Source organism: Corapipo altera, unplaced genomic scaffold (genome assembly GCF_003945725.1).
Source record: "Corapipo altera isolate COAL_440 unplaced genomic scaffold, ASM394572v1 61411, whole genome shotgun sequence".
Lineage (NCBI taxonomy): Eukaryota > Metazoa > Chordata > Aves > Passeriformes > Pipridae > Corapipo > Corapipo altera.
The window spans coordinates 2,905,366-2,922,392 of NW_020884875.1; positions in this window are offsets into that span (position 1 = coordinate 2,905,366).

Consider the following 17,027-nt stretch of genomic DNA (forward strand, 5'->3'; position numbering starts at 1 on the left):
TCTACTTCCCAGTAAACTGAATTCATTTTGACTTGTGACTGTTTTCAAGGGATAGATATTGCCTTTGATTTGTGCCATGCTTGCAAAATCCTTTATGGAATATAATAAAACACGTCCAGCAGAAGCTAAGAACCATTATATCAAAAAGCGTAGAGGCTGAATTCTAGTTTTGCTTTTTAATGGAGCTTTTATGGAGACCTGTGCCAGAAAAATTCCAATGCATGTGTCACATGTCATAATTACTTGTAATCCGCTTTAAAAGAATATTCTATTTTCAAGTGATCAAAATGTTTGTCTTTGATCCATTTTGGATCTGTATCCTGCAACTGCGCAGGAGACTGCATATATCTCCCCAGTAATAAAATAAAGAATTTAGTCCCAAGAAAAACACTGAGCTGGAAAGAAATACAAAAGAACGTTTAACATTTATGATCTGAGTCACAAAGAAATATTTCATAACAATGAACATGAGTTTTTAATGTAAGGAGGAGATAATTTCTTGCACTCTGTGCCAGAAGACAGTAACAGAGGAGCACAAATTACTGCCACGTCCCCTTTCATGTAGTAACCACAGTGTGCATTGCTCTGAGCATGGCCACATGTAGGGGAGACCTTGTTCTTTTCTTTCCTAGCATAGGCTTCTGCATGAGGACACCCATCTCAGGGAGTACAGGATTCAATAATACCTGAGTAGAATCTGCATTAGTAGCCTGCACAGGCCCACCAACAGGTTGGCCACAGATTGGCAAAGGCCAGTTAGAGCAGCACACAATATCTAGCTTTCATTTAAGCAATATATTAAATATCACAGGTCAATTTTTCTTCTTTCTTTTTCTTTTCTTTTTTTTTTTTTTTTATTTAGTAGCAATGTTCCTTCTCCCAGACACATTTGTGGCCCATGAATGTGGTCTTTACAGTTGCCTTTCCTTTGCACTTCTCAGTATGGTAAACAGGTATAGGTGTTCATGACAGAAGTCTGTCTGCTCTGTTTTCAAGGACTGACAAAAACACCATCACCACAGCCAATCTATTTCTGCATTGCTCAAAAATACGTTCATGCCGGGAGTTTAGAAACTGCAGACAGTACTGTAACATGGATGAATCCTCTGTCAATCCCTCTCTCCTCCAGTACTTTTTTTTGCAGAACTACTTCCTAGTCTGTTGTTGCCTGTCCTCTATTCAGGTAATGAATTATTACAGTTTGTATGCAAAGCTTCAGGCTTGTCTCTATTGAATAGGATTGTTTTGCATATATCATCATCTAAGTCATCAGTGATTCTAAGGAAACTCAGATGAAGTACAAGTGTATAACATCTATTTTCTTTCGTGTCACACTCCTGGCTTTTTGCTCTTGATAAACCCATATAGATTATTAGTCTTTACTCTGTTTTCATGTAGATGACCATGAATAGCTTTTTTATTTGCTCCAGTATTTTTCTAGGAATTTAACTGAAGCAGAAAACCTGTAATTCCACATGTTGTTTTCCCATCTTTTAAAGAGCAGTATTATATTTCCCTTCTATTCATACATTCACTTCAATTTATTTACAGATAACTACTAACGGCTGCTAAGTTGTGTTTGGTGGCTCTTCAGTAATGACAAATGAAATTTAAGAATTCCTGATAACGTATTTAAGATGGTCTATTCCCATTTAAAGCTGAGAATTTTTCTCTGTTGATGTTATTAATTGTGAAAACATCATCTGGTAATGAAAACTAGTGAAAAAAATATTAAATGTTATGGTCCTCTTTATCAAATTCTTTCTGATAATTCTGACCCTCTGCAAGGTAACAGGCCTTTTTTATCTTGTTCTTCCTCCTAGTATCAGTGCCCTTATGGTTCCTTGTTTTACCTGATGGACATTGCTTATTGAATATTATTTGTTTCTTGACTTTTGCCTATTTGCTTGAACTATGTATTTATTCTTGTCCTCATACTCTGAAGAAGAAGTCACCAGATATCACGTTCTGTTTACTTCTACAAGAAGCAGTTGTGAATCTTAAAGCTTCTGAGCTGTGCAGGTATTTTTATGTGTCACTGAGGTTAGAGGTTCCCCTGTCACCATAACAGCACATTAAGGGTGACCTTAACAGCTTTCCTCCTGATCCTAATTTTAACACATGACTTTTCTATTAATTTCTAACCTTTGGAGGCTATGCTGTTGTTATCATGCTGTGCAATGGAAACTCTTACTTCATTCTGGTTTTAGAGAGAACAGTTTCATATTTTAGACTGCTGGAAGTATAGGAAACACCATTAGAATCTGCAGCATATCTAGGATTAATTCATTGTAACAAACATCTAAAATGTCTGTTACACTTCTCTAACATTATTCAAAACACAGACACCTCCCCTTATAGCAAGATAGACCCTGTCTCAACGTGACAGTGGCATTTAAGCACATAAATAATTCCATGGATCTGGACCCTGGATATATTTTGCGAGTCAGCAGACAAAGTACAATAAAACATTAATACAATATCCCTATACTTTTTGCAGTAGCACACACACACCAAATCTCACACTACCAGCAATGCTTTTTGGCAAACTGTACTATTAATGCAAATTAAATTAGGCTGCATGACATTAAGCCATTTGGGATTTCTCCAGGACATTAATTTAGCAACATGTGCTTTCAATCACTATATGTTCTGTTCCCTTGGAAACAAACAAAAAAACCCACACCAAAACCCAATAATTAAACATAAACTACAGTTTTTTCTGTGTGAGTGTGCAAAAGTCAGAGTTAATTTTCTTTTTCAAAATCAAGGGCTTGCCGTAATTTCAAATATTATGCTTGTATTTTTCTGAATGACAACAAGCAGCATCAGGAGCTAGCAGACAATTCCTGTCTGCCACTGAGGCTTTCTTCACAGAAAGCTCTTTGCTTGTCTCTCCCTTATTCTCGCTACTCTGTATGCCCTTCCCTTACCTCTCCAAGGGGAAAAGTCTCTTGTACACCTTTCTTTCCCCCAACACCTACGGATATTTCTGCTCAGAAGACAAATGGATTTAGGGCTCAGTCTCAAGGGAAAACAGGTCTTATCTAGCAGAGATTTGAGGTCTCTGGCCACACAGCTGTGCCAAATCTAGACTCCTGTGAAAATAGGCAACTGGATCCAGATGGAGTCCAGATGTGTTAGTGCGCTGAGGCATCCAAGATAGTAAGCCATTGGACAAGAACATTAGTTCAGGTGAAGTGTTGGACTGACATTTGCAGACTGTATTTGGAAATCGCTTATGCTAGCTTGTGCAAATGTCTCCAGTATTTCCAGTTTTGGGGTATTGATAGAAGGCTTGTCTGTATTGGTCAGTGTAGTGGTGCTCCAGCATGTAAGTGATGTAGAACTGGGTCATGCTAACCCCAAACTGTGACCCTTCACGCATCAATTCAGATAGAAGCTCAACTTTCTTGATGCCTCAGTTTGTGAACTTACCCATCCATTTTCTGATCATGTCCATAGCTCTCTTGAACAGCCTTTTAAATCACAGATATTTATACTCTACTGCCATATAATCAGAAAATAGAATCAGAAAAACTAGGAAATATGACAGTTTCCCTAGGGGCTCAATTGATTAGTTGTTATTAGAATGTATAGGGGAAAACAAAATGAAGCACTAAAAAGCTTTTCTTTTCCCCATAAAACTTGAGAATAATTGGAAGAAAGAGGGAGAAGGAGAAAAGAGGTTGCTATCAGCAAACTGTGAGAGTTCATGTTGGAAGGTGGGAGGGGACTGGCAGCAGCAAAGAGATGGCATGGCAGCACTAATGTGGTTGTGTACATCTCTGAGGTAAACACAAGGAAAAACAAGCTAATCAAAAAAGGAAAACATCCTGGAGCAAGGGAAGAAATCAAGGAGAAAGAATTGTGAAAGCCTGTGATTTTCTCATTATTCTTGTTATTTTTATGTCTTTTTTTTTTATTGCCCTTCAGTTCTTAGAGCCTTCTGCAAGTTTTCAGTGAAATGTAAGACAAATAGTTGCAACTAAATGGAGCTCTGTTCCCATTCTCCCCGCAAAACAACCTGAAATCTGAAAGACCATATAAACACAATCCCAATTTAGGTGCTTTTGAAGTGCCATGTTTTTTAAACTAATTTTATTACAAGGAGGGAGATGATGGGCTGGCACATGAACTCTTGACTCCTTTATTCATAAAAACTAGTGCCTCGCAAAGAGCAGCCCTTATAACAATGAAAACTTGCACACACAGACACACACATGAATGCACATCTGGAAGGTGCTGAGAATGTGAAGCAGAGATAACAAAAGGGGATGAGAACAGAAGAAATGAAGGCTATTCTTTTAACAGGCTTTTACAGAAGGCTTGTTTAATCTCATGCTTATTTCTAGATTAGGGTGATTTGACTGTCTCACGTAATTCAATCTTCAGAAATGTTTCCATAATGTAGATGGTGAAGGCAAAACACAATTATGGGTACTGCCCCTCAGCATTTCTCTATTTTCTTTTGAAAAACCTGTCAGGTAATTTGTAACCTTATGTGGGTGTTATCTTTATTTCACATTTTGTTTTTGTAGTTAAGAACACTGTAGCACTTTTTAAGAGTCTCTATAACTTTACTTTTAGGAACATATTCTTAATAATCAAAATCATCTGTTTGGCTTACAGTCTGTTTTCTTTGCAGAAGTGTTTTTGGAAGCTTAACAGTGTAATTCCAGGGATGGTATCGGCCCTAGTATTTTAGATTCTGGGCCTGCAGAGAGACTTTATATAGCTCTTTGGGAGGAAGAACTTATACTGCCAAAACATAGTTCTTTGCTAGAATTAGATCCTGATTCTGTAAACTACCTAACTTTAAGCATGTGCGCATTAACATGAATATTAAATACTTGAATTCTTTACACACTGAGGTCCCCAGAATGACCATGCTTGCTCAGGACACAGGGACAGAAAGACTCAGAATCTACAGACCTTCTCTGGCAGGTGATGATGTCGGATAGACTGCTGCTTGGAGAGCACACCTGGTGTGTCATGCAGCTCCACTTCATATGGCTTGCTCCAATTCCAGATAAAGAGGAGGCAGTGAAATTAGAAAAAAGGAAGGAGTCAGCTGTACATGCAGAAGAGCCTTGTTAAAATGTTGTAGTAGGCAAGAACTGGGTTAATGTTGGTTGCAAAGGTGGGAAACATTCATTTTTAGCTAAACAAGCTCTGATTGTTTAGCCTGGAGATAAAGAGACTGTGAAGAGTCCTTATTGTTCTCTGTAATTACCCAAACCTATGTTTTAATGAGGTGGGGATTGGCCTCTTCTTCCCGGTAACAATCGACAGGACGAGAGGAACCATGAGATGGGAGATTTGCACCACTGGAGGCTAACAATGGATATTAGGAAAAAGGGTTGTCAAGTATTTGGCCAGGCTCCTCAGGGAAGTGGTGGAATCACCATCCCTGGAGGTAGAGAAAAGGTATGTAGATGTGGCTCTTGGGGACATGATTTAGTGGTGCATTTGGCAGTGCTGGGTTAACAGTTGGACTTGCTGATCTTAGAGAACTTTTCCAACCTAAATGATTCTGTGATTCTATGAAATACAAAGCCTTTGACTTTACAAATCTCAGTGTATGTGTTCTACCATAACTGCCCTCCCTGCTGTAAGAAGTAAGTCCAGGTACAGGTTACTGCCGGTATTTTAACACTATCTTCTGACTTTGTGCCGAAAAGTAAGATATCTATGTCAAAGGATAAGTTTAGACATGCTCAAAGTAGTGAGGAAGACCAGGCTTTCCGTCCACCCTGACTAGAGCTGTATTTCCTTCTGTTTGAATTGGAAAACTGGGAGCTTAGACACTCAGAAAGTAAAACTGAGGGAAGCTGGGCTTTTCAAAAGCATTTTCGGAATTAAATTTGTAAAGGTTTTCTGAAATCTAGAGAAAGATACATCTTGGAGGATAGAGTTAGATTTTGTTAAGGAATAGAAAGTAAAATTAGAATAGAACTAAAGTAATCACAAGAGAATATGTATTTTTTTAGATTAAAGTCCTAAACCAAACAGTTAATTTGAAGTGGAGATATTTTAGTGTGGAAGAGAAATATAAGAACAATAAATGCTATAAATATTCTACCCTGTACACCATGTTGTCAAATAAAAACAGAAAAATGAAGGACATTGTCTGGTTCCAACTGCTGACTCCACTTTTTCTGGAATCAAACAAAAATACAATTTGTTGATATATAACAGGCCATGTGTGACAGAAGCAGGATTTTAAAAGCATCTTATTTTTATGAAAGAAATATGAGAATGAAAAATCAAATCAGGCTCAGTGTTAAATTTAACATCTGAGAAGAAGAAAACTGGAAACATGAATGAGATAAAGTGCAAATTGCTAAACGCAAAGACAGGTACAGTGAAGGCATAGGAAGTATATTAGAGATCACAACATTTCAGGTGTCATTCTAGTAAAGGACTAAATTTAGGGGAAAAGAGATACATTTTCCAACAGGAAATTTTGATTTGTTGAAACTCATTCCCATTCTGGACTGGCATGAAAATATTAATTCTTTTTCTTTTGAGGAAAATAAGTGTTTTACAGGACGTTTCTGTCTCATATAATTGTGGAGAACTATTAAAAAAATGTGTTATGAGTGACTCCAATGTCTCAAAATCCAGACAGAAAACAAAGTTGCTTTTTTAATTCTCCCTTCATTTTTGGTAGCTGCAATCTGTTTTATCTAAATACTTGCTATTAGTTAGTAACTAACTAATGAAAACAGTCTTTTCAGAAACCTGAATGATGCACAAATCTACTTCAGAATATTCTGAATGAAAATGCAGACTTTTCACTGCTTCCTATAGGTTTGGGCTGTACCTCAGCACTATAAAGGCCCAGAGTTGCACACTTGCTGCAGGAACAATGACCCATCCATATTCTTGCTGTAGATAAATCACAACCCCAAAGTAAGCCAGCTGCTGCTGGGATGGCTGTGAGAGGGGCAGGGGCATGCAAAGGAGGTTATGTCTTAGGACCAGAGCATTTCCTCCAGAAAGCGAAGTACTGCCTCATTTCTGTGTCAGAAAAAATAGCCTTATTCATGTCACAGTAATGGTAGAGTTTGCCTACACTTCTAAAGTACCTTTAGCCAGCTTTGTCCAACCCTGATATGTTATTGAGGAAATGATACTATCTGTGTAAGTGATCAGGGATGGATTCAACTCTGATGTCTACCATGTCTGCTATGGTGGCTGGACACACAATTTCCCATTTCAGAGAACAGCTGAGAGCTTACTCAGTAGGTGTCTACTCTAAAGAGAGAGAAATTGCCTTCTAGACTGCACTGACTCTGTTTACCAAATATCCTTGGATTATACAGGTAGTCTGGACAATTTAGCTAATGTAAATACCTGCTTAGGTGTAGATACTAATAAATTGATGAGATTTATTTTACCAAAGCTCTCCTTCAAATGACTACATAAAATACAACGTAAGTAAACTTTAAAACTGCAAAAAGTAAAAATAGTTAATGTTTCTTTGGTTAGCCCTAGGGCTGCCCATTCAACATGTTAGATAATGGTTTTAGGAGCTCATTTAAAGTTTATGATTTCTTGAAAAAAACTCATAAAATGTCAATCTGCATCCTTCATTCTCATCTAAAACCTCCTATGTGTATGTTCATAAACTTTGTCACAAAGAACTATGGAGTTCCTCTATTTTGAAAGTATCCCTGTTGTTATAGTTTTACAAACTCATTTAAAATCTAATACTGGAATATAAAAATTATTGTTTTGTTCATTTCAGAGTGTAAAACACTAGACCTGTCTGTTTGCAAGAAAATTATGCATGATGGGTTGGGATTGCACTTACATGATGCCTGTTTTAAACTATGTGAAATCTTATTCAGGTTTATTGCTGCTTTTTCTGCACTCTGTGCATTGTCTTCCATCCTGTGCCTCATTCCAAACTAAACAGCCCAGCCTGCGGGAAACAGTGTGGACTACTATTTTGTGTTGTCACCTAGTGTGCTGACAGGATGAAGAAAAGTGTTTGGCACAGCTTTTCATTGGTAACATATACTGATAGACACAAGCATATCTATGTCAAGCTGTTCAACATTTAAATATGTAATTAAATATAATCACTATCCCTTTTAGGGCTGACAGTTTATGTTCTTTTTATAGTAACCTTTGTACTTTTTCTCATCAGTCACTTTTTGTCTTTCTAGTAATTCATCCTGCAGTGGTAATGGAACAGGCCATTTGGCTCAAAAAATCCTTTTCTTCTTCAAATCCAAAAAAATGGTATTCCCATCATAATGTGAAAGGAGCCTTTCATGTTTGGGGTCTTACCTTCTCATACTGGATAATATAGGAGCTCAGCTCAAGGAGAGGATTACTGCAGGAGTCAGAGGGGACTGCCAGTGGGAAAATGAGAGCTTAGTGGATCGATTTTGAATATATTTAGTTGGTTCTGTGGTTGGAATATATGTACTTAATTTTACCTTAGCTATGGTCTTTTCTGTTGTGGATATTGTGCAGTTATTCTGAGCATTTGTCTTTGAAGCATAAAAGCAACTCATAGAATAAGACAGGAGAAAATTCAAATGCAGGGAAGGTTGCATTTGCTCCCTTGTCCTGTTAAAGGTGAGAGTAAGTATTTCCCCTTAAGCTCCAAATGAGTGGATCTATCCATGAGAAAATAAGAGATCCTGTCAATGAGGCATTTTTATAAAGTTCCACTTAACTGTATTTCTGTGAAAGTGTGAAAAAAAAAAAAATAGGTAGGAGACTCCACCCTGGATCAGAGCAGATAAAAGAGGACTGGCTTATCCAGGAGATGAATTTAATTCAGCTCCTATCTCTATCCAATATGATACTACAAACTTAAACCTGAATGCAATGTTATTCATTGAATAATATGAGAGGGAGCAGGAACTGATGACTTCAGATGTCCTGTACTAAGCACATCCAACAAGTCCACTAATCCCAGCTCCAGGAAAGTTTCAGTGATTGCTCAGTATGTGGGATAATAAGTAAGCCTAGATTAGGGAGTGGATATCTCCCTCCAGCATTTTTCTCAGCTGGATCTATATGACCATTTTTTTCAGACCATTTGTGCAATACCTGTCACTGAATTAAGATAAAGATGTTCCAACAAACAAGATTTCTGTGTTTAGTTCCTGGACGGAAGAAACTAGTGTTTATAGTAAACTGAAAACAGAAAAGCTAAGGTGAAATGGCTTGCCAAAGTCATACAGTACATCAGTAGAAGAGATGGGAATAGGATCTTGACTTCATACTCTCCAACAATGCACTGCCAGCTGGACTGAGCTGCAGTAGCATTATTGGGTGAACTTAACCATCAGTGTTTCCTCTTAGATTCATGAATCTGGGCTAGCCTCAACCCCAAAACCAGGTTTTCACCTGAGAATTAGGATTTTAGAACTATCTAAATACCATGCCATCAGAAACAAATGATACCACATAACTTTTGATGGCAATATAAAGCAACAGAGCTGGCAAATCATGACTTTAGATTTTATGAGGCCGGTTGCTGATGAATTTTGGGTGGAAGGATGGCGACATCTAGTGGTATTGCTCTTCTCACAGCCCTTCACATTATATCTCGAAGCATGTTTGTAGTACAGCAACAGGTTATTTTAGACTTAATTCATTCTCTTTCTGAAAGTTCTAATACATTAAGCAGTACTGGCTTTTCATCAAATAGTGGCTGCCTCTTAATTTTTCAAACATAATTGCCCCTTCTGTTGTTATACTCCAAAACAAAAGTTGTCATAAAGAAGTGATTCTGCAGTCTGCAAATAAAGCTGTATCATAAAACACTGCAAATACTGCAATAACAACTTACAGTTTTCTCTCTAAATCCATGACTTAAGCTCAAGAGTTACTTTCCTCGGAAAGATGGGCTCTGTTTCAGTAGGGACTTAGCTCCCTCCAGGGAGTGATGTAATCCTCATTGAAAAAAAAATTGTTAAGAAAGGATGGAACAAATCACCCTTTAGGTGCTTTTCACTCTCTGGCTTGTTAGTTAGATTGTCTAACTGTGACAATTGAAGTTAGGTAAGATGAGTAATACTAAAATGTGCTTCTCTCACATTAGCGAGTATAATAAAGTCTAAACTGCTCAGTCACTGAAAGAACTGATAGAAATGTGTCTTAAAGAGAAATCTGGACAATGAAAGATGAAAGATATGTAGAGAAACCAAATTATTATCTATAACAGAAAACTCACCTCCTCCAGGGCTTGTTTTTATTGTTCGAGCTCAAATATTTGAATTACCGACCTGCCAGACCAGCCCCTGATCTGGACTCTCCTAGGTAGCTGCTAGGCATGGGCAGGGAACATTTCCAATGAGTTGTATGGATCTCTTGCTTTGGGAGCTAAACCAGGTTCACAGTATGTAGATATCCTGTCCATGCCAGATGCTGTACTAGTACATGTGTAACCTATTATTCTGATGTGAGATGTATCAGTGAGACGCTCTTCTCAGCTCTTAGCTGGCAGTGGGGAAGAGGACTGGCCAGGCTGAACAGAGAGCTTTGACTAGGACTCAGGGGAAAAAAATAAAAGGGGGTTTATGACCCTTGGAAGAAAGGGCAGGAAACTCAGGAAGAGTACAAGGATGTTGTTAGGTCATGCAGAGAGAAAATCAGAAAGGTGAAAGCCCAGCTAGAAGTCCATCTCAACACCACGGTAAAAGATAACAAAAAAATGTTTTTACAAATAAATTAATAACAAAAAGCGGGCCAAGGAGAATCTCCAACCTTTATTAGATGCAGAGGGAAACACTGTCATGAAGGATGAGGAAAAGGCCGAGGCACTTAATGTCTTTTTTTGCTACAATCTTTAACAGAAGGACCAGTTATCCTCAGGGTACTCAGACCCCTAAGCTGGTAGACAGGAACGGGGTGCAGAATAAATCTCCCATAATCCAGAAGGAAGTAGTTAGTGACCTGCTGAGCCACCTAGACACTCACAAGTCTATGGTGTTGGATGGGATCCACCTGAGGCTACTGACAGAGCTAGCAGAAGAGCTCACCAAGCCACTCTTCATGATTTACCAGCAGTCCTGATTAATCAGGGAGGTCCCAGATGAGTGAGGGTTAGCCAATGTGATGCCCATCCACAAGAAGGACTGGAAGGAGGATCCAGTGAAAAAACAAGCCTGTTAGTCTGATCTCAGTGCCAGGCAAGGTTATGGAACAGATCATCTTGTGTGCAATTACACAGTGCGTGAAGTACAACCAGGGGATCAGGCCCTGCCAGATGGGTCTAGGAAAGGCAGGTCCTGCTTTACCAATGTGCTCTCCTCTATGACAGGGTGACCCACTTAGTGGATGAAGGAAAGGCTGTGGATGTTGTCCACCTGGACTTCAGTAAAGCCTTTCCCACAGTTCTTCAAATTCCACCTTCATAACACCTTTCAAGAACAAACGCACCCTTGCCACCTCAGTAATACTGTACTATAATAATATTTATGTACATAAATACAGCTTTATTCTGTAACACTCGTGGTCTACGCCCAGTCCTTCATTATCATACTGAACCAAATCTACTCATCAGTCTTCTCTTTGCATGATCTTTTGAACCCTATGGTTGGCTCCACAAGTTTTATCATAAAAGCACACATCTTTCACCAGCTGAATATTTTAACTGTGCAAATGACAAACCCTCTTACTGCAAATGTTGAATTATCACTTAGCTATCACACCTTTCAAAATTACAGTATATTATTTCCTCCTGTCAAATAATTTGTTTCTTTCAGAAAATCCTTCTTATTAATTTCACAATAAAGATTTTTTGTTTAGCACTAAGTTATCTCGAAGAGTAGGGGTTGAAATTAGATGGATTTTATGTACATACAAAACAGACCTTGGGAAAACTGTATGCAATAGCCTGAAACAGTCCATATGGGATGCCCACTACTTAGATGTTCCCCAAAATGCACAGGGAATATGTGAGATATTCTTCTGTAATTGCTACAATAGCACTGAAATATTATATAAAACTGACTAAGAAGTCTAGTTTTCCCAAAGGATTTCTACTGTTTTTTCTTTTGGTTTTTTTTTTTAGGTAATGGGCTTGATGCCCAGTGAAACTAAGCTTTGACTAAGCATATCTTCAAGATAAGCTTTTATCTATATGGCCTTATGAAGTCAGAGTGGTCTTAAATATCACCATTCTCAACTGCCCTTCTGTAATGGTATGTAGAGCCACAGAGGGCAGAAAGTGCCTGTGCACCTTTTGAATTCCCAGTTGGAAGTCTCCTTGCCTTGAGACAAGGAGTTTTCATTAAATTCATCTGGACTCTTAACTCTCACATAAGAACTAGAAAGTGGTCCAACTTTGAAGTTAATTCTTTTAACTTGTTTTCCTAATTAAAACAAAGCTTTAGTTAGAAACACAGCCCCCTCCCCCAGCCCTGTCATTTCCATAGTCCTGTAACAAATGTGCTTTGATTTTGCTTTAAATGGGAAATGGGGAGTGGTGGTGTGTGTGGTAAGATCTTTGATCTGTAGAAGAACATTAGGCCATTTTAGCCCAAAAGGAATTTGTTTGATAAACTACATGAAAATAGCAGTTGAAACATAATGCAAACTTAATTCTAACTGATGCTGTTTTGAATGCTATACAGTTCTAGTAGTACTTTAATTTTGAAGGATACATAACAGCATACTTCAGTCTGTCAAATAATGCATTTTATATTCCTATAAAATATTTGAAAATTGTATAAGAAAGATGTCTTTATCCACAGATTTCACTTAGTAAAGACAATAATGGCTTTTCCCTATGGTATGTATCTATGCTACAAACTGCATTATGTTATCATCTGGTAGCTGTTGTTGTAGCATATAATATCTTTTAAAATAAGCCAAAGATATAAGTTGTAAAATAATGAACATCTTCTCAGATTGTTAAGATTGTGTCTGTTGCAGTATGTGGAGTTTTACATGGAGCATGCAGTCCCACTGATGTTACCTAAGCTGGAATATTCAGTATCATATTTTCTCTGAAAAATAATGAACTTTTAAACTTTTAAAAGATCTCCTGGAGAGATCTATTCTTTTCAGTTTTGAAATATGCTGTACATTTTTGGTTAGTCCATTAACTTTGGCAACAAAAAGATGTGTTCCCCACTAGTCAAACCTTTAAGCTCGAGAGGGTGAAGCAGAGACCCCACAGAAGTTCTTTTGTGGACCTAGCCCTGAGTCACAAACAAAATAAATGGCTAGGCAGAGAATTTACCCTTAACTGGTTAAACCTGGAGATATTCCTGGTTTTCTGACATCTGATTCTCACCCTCCAGGATGAGCACCAAAAAGTAAGGATATGCCTTGTCCAACACCTGTCCCCAGATTGAGAGACTAACTAAGCTGCAGAACTTTTAAAATAAAACTCAGTTGGTAGAAAGTTATATGTCTGCCTGGTACCGTTAAAGAGTACAAGACACTCAGCAAGTACTTCTAAGAGCTTCAGAGTGCCAGTCCTGTCTACAACTTAACTGACATCAGATGAAGAATCACTTTATTTATTATACAGGTGTAGGATGCAATGTTTATACAGTGGAGGTTCACTCTTCCTCAAAGGTCTTGACATACTATTACAAGAGGAACACCTGGTACTGATTAGTAACCTTGTTTATCACAGGTTAGAGTCAAGAGTCAAGAGACTTTTTTGACTATGAACTTTCCTGCACTGACTTCTAACATGTTTTTTGGCTTACCTCTGGACCAACTTTCTAAGAGAACTAGAGCAGGACATCATCAATCCTCAGCATGTCCTCATATGTGCTGAGGGTCTGCCATCTCAGAGGTCCTTTCCAACCTGGCTGATTCTATGATTCCAGGATCACTGCTTTAGAATCAAACTACAGTATCTTTTGTTACTCAAGAAAATTCATGCCTAGCCTGTGGCTACCTTCTGAAGCTTCCTAATTTGAAGAGCTTCAGTTTCACTGTTAACTCCTTTCCTTACCTTCTAAAATAAGATGTAGGTCTCTGAGAAGGTGCATGGTACCAGCACCATAGCACAGGTATGGAACAAATGGCTTAGCAGGTGGAAGGACTGAACCTTTTCTCAGTGGTTGCAGATCTGGCAATGACTCCCATGGGACACAGAGCAACCCCACCACGGCCAAGTAAAGCAGACTCAGACCTTACATCTCCTGCTAGGTCTTGGATAAGATACACCTCTATTATACAATCCCTGTGATCCATTTGGATTGTACCTGCACTTCTGGTGAAGATTACTGAAGAAGTATCTGCACTTAAGCAGCTTCTACACTTGCATACAGGAGATACCAAGCTTGCCCAGTAATTAACGTCTATGAAACCTCATCTCTAAATGAGTACATTGAGTGTACTCTGTCTCATTTCTAAGTTTCAGAAAAAGAATATGTATGTCATCGCTTCCTACAGAGTAGATTCAAGAAGGTGAACTGCACTAGTTTCTGAACTACTTTTTGGCTTCAAACTGATGACCTTCATATTGGAACTGAGATACAGGGCTTTTTTCTAGTTTCAATTTTAGAGATGTAAGGCTATGACATCTGCCTTAGCATCTGTACTGAACAATTTAGGCAGGATAAGCTTTCTAATCCAGGCCCTCTTTAACCGTTCATTTAACCATCACAACGATGCTCTGGGTTTGTAGGTTTAGGATAATTTGGATACTGCACTTTAAGTCAGTAGAGAAGGACAATAGATCCTTTCTTAATTGTCATTTTGCTTTTTTGAACCAAGTGACCTATGGCTGCATAATATACTTCAATCAAAAGCTTATGACAGAGCTGGCAGCAAAGCACCCCAGTACCTTTACCCAGGTTGTCTATTGGGACATTTTATCCAAGCCCTTGCAGCTCCTGCCTCAGGATGAATGATACTACAAGGTACACCAAGCAAATAAAATTAAACCGTGATCAGAACATCAGTAAATCAGAGATTCTAAGTGTAGGTTAAAGCATAGCATTGGTTCCTGACATCTCTTACCCAATGTTATAGTTGCTATCAGCCCTTGAACAAAGTAGAGAAAATTAAAATGGTCTTTTAAACATTCACTTAGTTCATCAGTTATATTCAGTTTTTGTATTGAACTTCTTGAAGGTTTACAATATCCCATACGAAAGTTGCTCACAGTATCGTATCGCAGCAAGGCAGGCAATTCTGATTTGACAACATGATGACAAAGATTTTTAGCAGTGGCAAAATGTTAGTAATCCTGGTGTAGGTAATACAGTCCCTTGTAGGAATTAACGGGTTCCGTATGGTCACATATCCCTGAGAGAACTGCAAAACTGGAGGGAATGCAAGAAATGGCTGTTAAGATGATCAGGGTAATGGAGATCTGCCTGTGTGAGAAGAGCCTCTGTCAATGAGGACCGAGAGGTGATACGACTGGTCTCCATCAATATTTTAAAAGGCCAACATCAAAGAGAACAAAAAGCTAATTAAACTAAAGGACAATGCTGGCACGGTGACAAGTGTGTATAAATTGACCATGAATACACTTAAATATGAAATGAGAAGAATATTTATAATTAGCAAAGGAGACAAATTTTGAAAGAGGAGGTGCAAAGTGCCCAAGAACAGTACATGGTGATTTTCCCTAACAGCTTCTGTAAGTTTGACATGGCTGGCCGTGATCACAAGGGAAGAGATTCAGTATCTTTTCCTTTGCCACATCTGGTCAGTGTCCTTTATCAGTCAAGAGAAAAACAGGCACATGCATATGCCCTTGGAGACTGCAGTATGTGGAATCAAGAAAAGGAGGGTGGTTGCTTCCTAAACGGTCAATCATCTGATCTAAGGCCTTCTCCCTTTACCCATCTAGTAAAGAGAGGCTAGTTTCAAAATTAAAACATCAAAATTTTAAATACTCGATACTTAACTGAGTTGCAATTTAACATTTAAATCTGTCTTTTATAACATACATTGTAAATCTTAAGCTAAAGGACAGCTTTTCTTTAGCTATGCATGAACAATAATTTCTATTTTTCTTCCTCTTAAAGAAGATGATGGTTTTATATTCTACATTCTTTGAAAATCTCAATCCAAACTCTGTGTTTACATCCTCGTCATGTATTCCAAAATTTCCTCCAAATTCCAAAAATTCCACCACTGAAGAAGTGATCAGCAATTCAGCAGAACGCTAAAATGAAGTTAAGGAAAGAAGGCAGATTATTCGGGATGCATGTAATGTAACTCCTGTCCCAATTCCACCCATAACTTCCATTCCTAGTCATGTTTCATGGAAATACAGGGAAAAAACCTAACCAATCTCCCAAGAATACTGCAAATCATCAAGTTAAAAAAAAAAAAATGAAGGAAGTTTTAAGAATAAATAGTGAAATTCATCTGTCCACCAAAGAGAACTCCTTAGCTATTGAAGTGTCTCGAAGATGAACATGCAGTTACTGTGGCACTCTTGCAGTATCAGCATGCCAATTTTAGCTTATTTCGTTTCACAAACAAAGGTTGTAACAGATCATATTTAGCAGGGTTGAATTCCTTTATTAAAGCCAGACTCTGTCGGCTCAGAAGGTTCTGACAATCGGTCGTTTCAGTTTACACTCAGTGCTGTGGGCACCCACTGTCCTGCACAGAGGGCCCTTCCCTGCAGCTGGAACGCGCTACTCGAGATCCAGACCTTTGGAAAACTGGGTCCAAAGTGTTCTTCTCTCGAGTGGAAGCAGGTAAAGGCTCCTTCGAGATTTCACAGTGGGTAACAGAGCAATAGGATACAGCCTTAAGCTGTGCCAGGGGCGGTTTAGGTTGGACAGTAGGAAGAATTTCTTCAATGAAAGAGTGACTGGACATTAAAATAGACTGCACAGAGAGGATGTGGCGTCACTGTCCCTGGGAGTGCCTAAGAAAAGAATGGACGCGGCACTGAGTGCCACGGTCTCCTTGACAAGCTGGTGTGCGGTCACAGCTTGGACTCGATGATCCCAAAAGGTCTTTTCCAAACTCCGAACTGACTCTGCGGCTCTCTGGGCGGTATAACGGCCCCACCCGACACTTCCGGGTCGTCCCGGCTGTGCATCCTGGGAGTT